Raw genomic sequence first — 8,047 nt, forward strand, 5'->3', positions numbered from 1 at the left:
GATTGGAACAAAACAAAATCCTTTAAACTGAATGCTCACAAATTCCAGAAGCCTGACAAACAAGATGGAAGAAAATAACAGACATGGTTAGATGAAAGCTATGACTTTTTGCAGTTAACTTAGAGGGTTACAGTCTGTTTAGAAAGGATCATAAAAATCGGAGAGGAGGAGGGGTTTGTCTTTATGTAAAGTCTTGTCTAAAGTCCACTTTAAGGGAGGATATTAGCGAAGGGAATGAGGATGTCAAGTCAATATGGGTCGAAATGCATGGAGGGAAAAATATTCACAAAATTCTAATTGGGGTCTGTTACAAACCCCCAAATATAACAGAAATCATGGAAAGTCTACTACTAAGGCAGATAGATGAAGCTGCAACCCATAATGAGGCCCTTGTTATGGGGGACTTTAACTACCCGGATATTAACTGGGAAACATAGACCAGCGAAACACCCATGGAGGCAACAGGTTTCTGCTAATAACCAAGAAAAATTATCTTTCACAATTGGTGTAGAATCCAACCAGAATAGCAGCACTTTTAGACCTAATACTATCTAGCAGACTTGACAGAATAACAAATCTGCAGGTCGTCAAGCATCTAGGAAATAGTGACCACAATATTGTACAGTTTCTCTTGTATTTCCCTAGGGGGACTTGTCAGGGAGCCAAAAAAAACCCTCTAAACTTTAGGAAGGCAAAGTTTGACCAGCTTAGAGATGCCCTTAATCTGGTTGACTGGGACAATGTCCTCAGAAATAAGAATACAGATAATATACGGGAAATGTTTAATAACATCCTAAATATTCACTGTAAGCAGTTTATACCTTGTGGGAATAAAAGGACAAGAAATAGGATTAAACCAATGTGGCTAAACAAGGAAGTAAGAGGGTCAATTAACAGTAAAAAGAGAGCATTTAAACTACTAAAGCAGGATGGCACCATTGAAGCTCTAAAAAACTATAGGGAGAAAAATACTTTATCTAAAAAACTAATTAAAGCTGCCAAAAAGGAAACAGAGAAGCACATTGCTAAGGAGAGTAAAACTAATCCCAATCTGCTCTTCAATTATATCAATAGTAAAAGAATCATAAGTGAAAGTGTAGGTCCCTTAAAAAATTGTGAGGAAATAATGGTTATAGATGAGGAGGAAAAAGCTAATATATTAAACACCTTCTTCTCTATGGTATTCACAGTGGAAAACGAAATGATAGGTGAAATGCCGAGAGACAAAGAAAACCCTATATTAAGGATCACCAATCTAACCCAAGAAGAGGTGCAAAACCAGCCAAATACGATTAAAATAGATAAACCTCCAGGTCCAAATGGCATACACCCACGAGTACTAAGAGAACTAAGTAATGTAGTAGACAAACCATTATTTCCTATTTTTAGGAACTCTATACTGATGGGGTCTGTTCCAAAGGACTTGCGCAGAGCAAATGTGGTACCAATATTCAAAAAGGGCTCTAAAAATGAAGTTATTCTGTATTATCTCATGGAGAATAACTGTTTAACTCCATATCAGCATGGGTTTATGAGGAATCGCTCCTGTCAAACCAATCTAATCAGCTTTTAGGAAGAGGTAAGCTATAGACTGGACCAAGGTGAGTCGTTGGACTGGTATATCTTGATTTTTCCAAAGCGTTTGATGCTGTGCCACACAAGAGGTTGGTACACAAAATGAGAATGCTGGGTCTGGGGGAAAATGTGTGTAAATGCGTAAGTAACTGGGTTAGTAATAGAAAGCAGAGGGTGGATATAAATGGTATATTCTCTAGCCCCCTGAGGAAGGTGTGCGACCGAAATGCGCGTCGGGGTGGGCGCACGGACCCGTGGGAAGTTAACACATTGCTCTCTACTAAGAGGTAAGGTCCATTCCAAATGTCCATAGGTGTACAGGTTATGTAGCTTTATTGTCATATTACATGCAGGGCTACGGTTAATTTTATTTAGGCATTATGCACCTTTGCCTCTGTTAAAAGATCGGCATTGCTACTTATACAGATTATATGCTATTTTGGTATTTGGTTGTGGTAAGCTTCAGAATCGTTACGGTAGGCTGTTTTTATATATAAGCAGGTGTTTTCTTTCCTTGGCTCCGTGCGCCTGTGGTGGATCACACGTCGGTGAGGTGTTTGTTACACCATGTGGTATTCCACCTTACCTGTTCTGTATTGTCCTAAAATATAGTTTTGATGATTAATAAAGTTTTTTTTTTTGATATGTAATACTTTATATGGACTTTGAGGTCGTTTTTTCCGGCCCTTGTGGCTCATGCTTCGTCCTATGTTTATTAGCGACCAGTCTCTTCATATTGTTCCCCTTTTTTTGGGTTCAGCTTGATCTACTTATGTGGTTCTAGTGACATCTTAATATACATTTGGTTGTATCATGCTGTGGTTTGTTGTGCTTCTGGTTAATTACACTCCATATCGTGTATATATACTCAGGTCTGGAAATCTGGGTTGCCAGTGTTAGCTTTGTACTGCCTGGTGAGGAATTGAGATGTTGATTGTTAGTATAGGAATTTGGAGTGTTGATCTGTGACTTTTGCTTCATGTTTTGGCCTTGTGCAAAACCTTTTCCGCTCCTATTTTGATTTCCCTCCTTTTTTCCCCCCAGTGTTCCTCTCTATTGCCTGTGAGTGCATATTTGTATGCCTGGTAGTTTTATTTTCCTTGCGTGTACTCCCTTGTTAGTCTATTTTGTGTATGTGTATATATATATATATATATATATATATATATATATATATATATATATATATATATATATATATATATATATATATATATATAGTACAGACCAAAAGTTTGGACACACCTTCTCATTTAAATTTAAAGATTTTTCTGTATTTTCATGACTATGAAAATTGTACATTCACACTGAAGGCATCAAAACTATGAATTAACACATGTGGAATTATATACGCAACAAAAATGTGTGAAACAACTGAAATTATGTCTTATATTCTAGGTTCTTCAAAGTAGCCATCTTTTGCTTTGATGACTGCTTTGCACGCTCTGGCATTCTCTTGATGAGCTTCAAGAGGTAGTCACCAGGAATGGTTTTCACTTCACAGGTGTGCCCTGTCAGGTTAAATAAGTGGGATTTCTTGCCTTATAAATGGTATTGGGACCATAAGTTGCGTTATACAGAAGTCTGGTGAATAAACAGCTGATAGTCCTACTGAATAGACTGTTAGAATTTGTATTATGGCAAGAAAAAAGCAGCTAAGTAAAGAAAAACGAGTGGCCATCATTACTTTAAGAAATGAAGGTCAGTCAGTCCGGAAAATTGGGAAAACTTTGAAAGTGTCCCCAAGTGCAGTGGCAAAAACCATCAAGCGCTGCAAAGAAACTGGCTCACATGAGGACCGCCCCAGGAAAGGAAGACCAAGAGTCACCTCTGCTTCTGAGGATAAGTTTATCTGAGTCTACAGCCTCAGAAATCAAAGGTTAACAGCAGCTCAGATTAGAGACCAGGTGAATGCCACACAGAGTTCTAGCAGCAGACACATCTCTACAACAACTGTTAAGAGGAGACTTTGAGCAGCAGGCCTTCATGGTAAAATAGCTGCTAGGAAACCACTGCTAAGGACAGGCAACAAGCAGAAGAGACTTGTTTGGGCTAAAGGACACAAGGAATGGACATTAGACCAGTGGAAATCTGTGCTTTGGTCTGATGAGTCCAAATTGAAATCTTTGGTTCCAACCACCGTGTCTTTGTGCGACGCAGAAAAGGTGAACGGATGGACTCTACATGCCTGGTTCCCACCGTGAAGCATGGAGGAGGAGGTGTGATGGTGTGGGGGTGCTTTGCTGGTTATACTGTAGGGGATTTATTCAAAATTGAAGGCATACTGAACCAATATGGCTACCACAGCATCTTGCAGCGGCATGCTATTCCATCCGGTTTGCGTTTTGTTGGTCCATCATTTATTTTTCAACAGGACAATGACCCCAAACACACTTCCAGGCTGTGTAAGGGCTATTTGACCAAGAAGAAGAGTGATGGGGTGCTACACCAGATGACCTGGCCTCCACAGTCACTAGACCTGAACCCAATTGAGATGGTTTGGAGTGAGCTGGACCGCAGAGTGAAGGCAAAAGGGCCAACAAGTGCTAAGCATCTCTGGGAACTCCTTCAAGATTGTTGGAAAACCATTCCCGATGACTACCTCTTGAAGCTCATCAAGAGAAAGCCAAGAGTGTGCAAAGCAGTCATCAAAGCAAAAGGTGGCTACTTTGAAGAACCTAGAATATAAGACATATTTTCAATTGTTTCACACTTTTTTGTTAAGTATATAATTCCACATGTGTTAATTTATAGTTTTGTTGCCTTCAGTGTCAATGTACAATTTTCATAGTCATAAAAATACAGAAAAATCTTTAAATGAGAAGGTGTGTCCAAACTTTTGGTCTGTATTGTATATTTATGTATATATATATATATATATGTATATATATATATATATGTATATATATATATATATATATATATATATATATATATATATATATATATATATATATATATATATATACATACATATACACTCTTACTCCCCACTGCCCTGGGTGGGGAAGGTGGACAGATATAAGGCTGACTCAGGAGGTCAGCAAGGTATCCTTCTCTGGCATCTTCACCATCAGAACTAATCTGAAGAGCAGGGATAGCTAGTAGGGTTGAGCGAAACGGATTGGTCTTTTTCAAAAGTCGCTGACTTTTGGCAAAGTCAGGTTTCATGAAACCCGACCCGATGCCAGCGTGGGATCGGCCATGGGGTACGCGATCTTCGTGCCAAAGTCGCGTTTCATATGACACTTAAAGCGCAATTTCTCAGCCAATGAAGGTGCACGCAGAGTGTGGGCAGCGTGATGACATAGGTCCTGGTCCCCACCATCTTAGAGAAGGGCATGGCAGTGATTGGCTTGCTTTCTGCGGCGTCACAGGGGCTATAAAGAGGCGTTACCGCTGACCGCCATCTTACTGCTGCTGATCTGAGCATAGGGAGAGGTTGCTGCCACTTCGTCAGAAGCAGGGATAGCATTAGGCAGGGTAAATTAACCCCCAAACCGCTTGTGCTGTAGCGATTTCCACTGTCCAACACCACCTTTTCTTTGCAGGGACAGTGGAGGCAAGATTTCTGTGCAACAGCTCTGTAGCTTATAGGGCTGCCCTAGAAGGCTCCCTGATAGCTGCGTTGCTGTGTGTACGCCGCTGTGCAAACCAACTGCTTTTTTAAAACAAAAATCCTGTTGCTCCTTCCTTTCTGCACAGCTATCTTGTTTGTTTGTCCTCATTTTTTGTGTGCAGCAGTCCTTTTTATTGCTGCCTGCCATACTTTTCAGAGATTATTGTAGGGAGATAGTAATTGCAGTACAGTCCCTTTTTTTTAATATCTTCCAGCCACTTTCAGCCCCTGAAACTGTGTAGTGTAAAACAGTGGGCCTGTATTTTTCTGCACTGTCCCACACCTAAGAAGGGAGATTTATATTGCCAATCAGTGCATCTGTGCCAGTGCTGTCTGTGGTATCTGTCATTCATTTTGTGCCACAGAAACTATACTGTGATATAGTGGGCCTGATTAAATCACTTGTCTCCCATATAAAAAAAAATTAAAATAAAGTGAGAATAATCTTGCCAAATCTGTGCATCTGTGCCAGTGCTGTCTGTGGTATCTGTCATTCATTTTGTGCCACAGAAAGTATACTGTGATATAGTGGGCCTGATTAAATCACTTGTCTCCCATATATAAAAGAAAACTAAAATAAAGGGAGAATAATATTGGCAAATCTGTGCATCTGTGCCAGTGCTGTCTGTGGTATCTGTCATTCATTTTGTGCCACAGAAACTATACTGTGATATAGTGGGACTGATAAAATCACTTGTCTCCCATATAAAAAAAATAAATAAATAAAGGGAGAATAATCTTGCCAAATCTGTGCATCTGTGCCAGTGCTGTCTGTGGTATCTGTCATTCATTTTGTGCCACAGAAACTATACTGTGATATAGTGGGCCTGATTAAATCACTTGTCTCCCATATATAAAAAAATAAAATAAAGGGAGAATAATATTGCCAAATCTGTGCATCTGTGCCAGTGCTGTCTGTGGTATCTGTCATTCATTTTGTGCCACAGAAAATATACTGTGATATAGTGGGCCTGATTAAATCACTTGTCTCCCATATAAGAAAAAATAAAATAAAGGGAGAATAATCGTGCCAAATCTGTGCATCTGTGCCAGTCGTGTCTGTGGTTTCTGTCAGTGATTTTGTGCCACAGAAACTATACTGTGATATAGTGGGCCTGATTTATTCACTTGTCTCCCATATATAAAAAAATAAAAATAAAATAAAGGGAGAATAATCTTGCCAAATCTGTGCATCTGTGCCAGTGCTGTCTGTGGTATCTGACAGTCATTTTGTGCCACAGAAAATAAACTGTGATATGGTGGGCCTGATTAAATCCTGCATTCTCCCAAACATAAAGAGGGAGATTTCTATTGACAGTGTGTGCATCTGCGTGCGTCAGTCCTGTTAGTGGCATATCTGCCAGCCTCTTTCTGCCAATCAAACTGTGTAGTGTTATCCAGTGGGCCTGATTTTTCCCTGCATTCTCCCACACATAAAGAGGGAGATTTCTATTGCCAGTGTGTGCATCTGCGTGCGTCAGTCCTGTTCGTGGCATATCTGCCAGCCTCTTTCTGCCAATCAAACTGTGTAGTGTTATCCAGTGGGCCTGATTTTTCCCTGCATTCTCCCACACATAAAGAAGGAGATTTCTATTGCCAGTGTGTGCATCTGTATGCGTCAGTCCTGTTCATGGCATATCTGCCAGTCTCTTTCTGCCAATCAAACTGTGTAGTGTAATCCAGTGGGCCTGATTTTTCCCTGCATTCTCCCACACATAAAGAGGGAGATTTCTATTGCCAGTGTGTGCATCTGCGTGCATCAGTCCTGTTCGTGGCATATCTGCCAGCCTCTTTCTGCCAATCAAACTGTGTATAGTGTTATCCAGTGGGCCTGATTTTTCCCTGCATTCTCCCACACATAAAGAGGGAGATTTCTATTGCCAGTGTGTGCATCTGCGTGTGTCAGTCCTGTTCGTGGCATATCTGCCAGCCTCTTTCTGCCAATCAAACTGTGTAGTGTTATCCAGTGGGCCTGATTTTTCCCTGCATTCTCCCACACATAAAAAAGGGAGATTTAAATTCACAACTAGTTTACTTACACCTTCTACCTACTTGTACAGGACCACATAATGGTTGTTAGTTTGGTTTCATTTTTCCAAGAATGAGGAAGTCTGGTGGAAGAGGTCATGGCCGTGGGCGGTCATTGCCAGATGGTAATGATGGTAGTGGTGGTGGTCGTGGAGCATCAGGTGATCGTGGGAAAAGCAATATAGACCCTAAGTCTCGAGTTGTTGAGCCAGCGTCATCGTCTGGCTACACAAGGCCTCGAACGCTTCCTTTTCTGGGAGTAGGAAAAACGCTTTTAAAGCCGGAGCAGCAGGAACAAGTTTTGGCTTTCCTTGCTGCCTCTGCCTCTAGCTCTTTCACTTCCTCCTCGGAAAGTGCAAAATGTAAAATCAGTGCGTCATCAGTGGATGTTTCTGGTCAGGGACAAGTCGCTTCCTTGTGTTCTTCACCCAGAACAACAGAGAAGGATGCGTCAGGCGACATAACAGGTTACTCCATGGAGCTCTTTACACATACCGTTCCTGGGTTAGAAAGGGAAATAGTTAACAGGCCATGCCCATTACAAGATGAATCGGACATGGAGTGCACAGATGCACAGCCACAGCCAGATTATTATGCTGTTCCTTTGACTCAGATCAGAACATTGCCCTTGCAGTGTACTGATCCAGAATCTGACCCTGATGAGACTATTAAGCCCCGTCACGAACGCTATAGCACCGGCTTACACGGTGACCCAGAGGAAGGTGCACAGGACATAGAAGAGGAGGTCATAGATGACACAGTTGTTGACCCCGATTGGCAGCCATTGGGGGAACAGGGTGCAGGTGGCAGTAGCTCTGAATCGGA

This window comes from Ranitomeya variabilis, chromosome 4 (assembly GCF_051348905.1).
Source record: "Ranitomeya variabilis isolate aRanVar5 chromosome 4, aRanVar5.hap1, whole genome shotgun sequence".
Taxonomy (NCBI): Eukaryota; Metazoa; Chordata; class Amphibia; order Anura; family Dendrobatidae; genus Ranitomeya; species Ranitomeya variabilis.